Source organism: Octopus bimaculoides, chromosome 6 (genome assembly GCF_001194135.2).
Source record: "Octopus bimaculoides isolate UCB-OBI-ISO-001 chromosome 6, ASM119413v2, whole genome shotgun sequence".
In the NCBI taxonomy this organism is placed as follows: domain Eukaryota; kingdom Metazoa; phylum Mollusca; class Cephalopoda; order Octopoda; family Octopodidae; genus Octopus; species Octopus bimaculoides.
The window spans coordinates 35028368-35029100 of NC_068986.1; positions in this window are offsets into that span (position 1 = coordinate 35028368).

The following is a 733-nucleotide window of genomic DNA, read 5'->3' on the forward strand; positions in this document are numbered from 1 at the left end:
CTTTCGAGGTCGCTAAATTAGGTACCAGTTGCATACTGAGATCGATCTAATTGACTACCCCCCACCCTCCCCAAAAATTTCGGGCCTTGTGCCTAGAGTAGGAAAGAATATATCTTAGACGTGAATAAAATTGTAATTGAAGATTAAGAAACGAACCAAGTTGTAGGGAGCATTTTTGGCTGGGAAGTGGAAGCAGTTGCAAGTCTGCCAAAATCCGTAAAGATGCATCTATTGAGAAGCATAACGAATTTTTAATTTTAAAAATTCACATTAGATTACTGGTCGGAAGGTTTGAAGGGTTAAACAGCGTTTTTCGTGTTGGTTTCGGAGATGACTTGAAACGTTTTAAAACTTGTTCAACACTATGGCGAAGTTACAGAATTATATGGACGCAAACCTTATTTTACCTTCTCATTAATAAAGAGGGGATGAAATTTACTGAATGTTTCGGGATAGTTTGGTTCGCTAGCAAGAACAACTGTGCCAATAAGTTACTTATTTCTTCTCATTAAGCCGAAAGCCAGCGAAGGAGATGATTTTTAAAAAGTGAAATTTTTTTTTGGGGGGGGGAAGGTTGGACCAGTGTTATTTCTAGTATGTCGAGAGATTACATTGAAGTCGTCCTTATTTCTTATGCTGGTCCAACGAGCATCCACGCAGTAGATATTGTTATTCAGATAGCCAAGGGAGGGATTGATTTCAAAATCGAAATTTTAAAAATCAGTTTTCATAA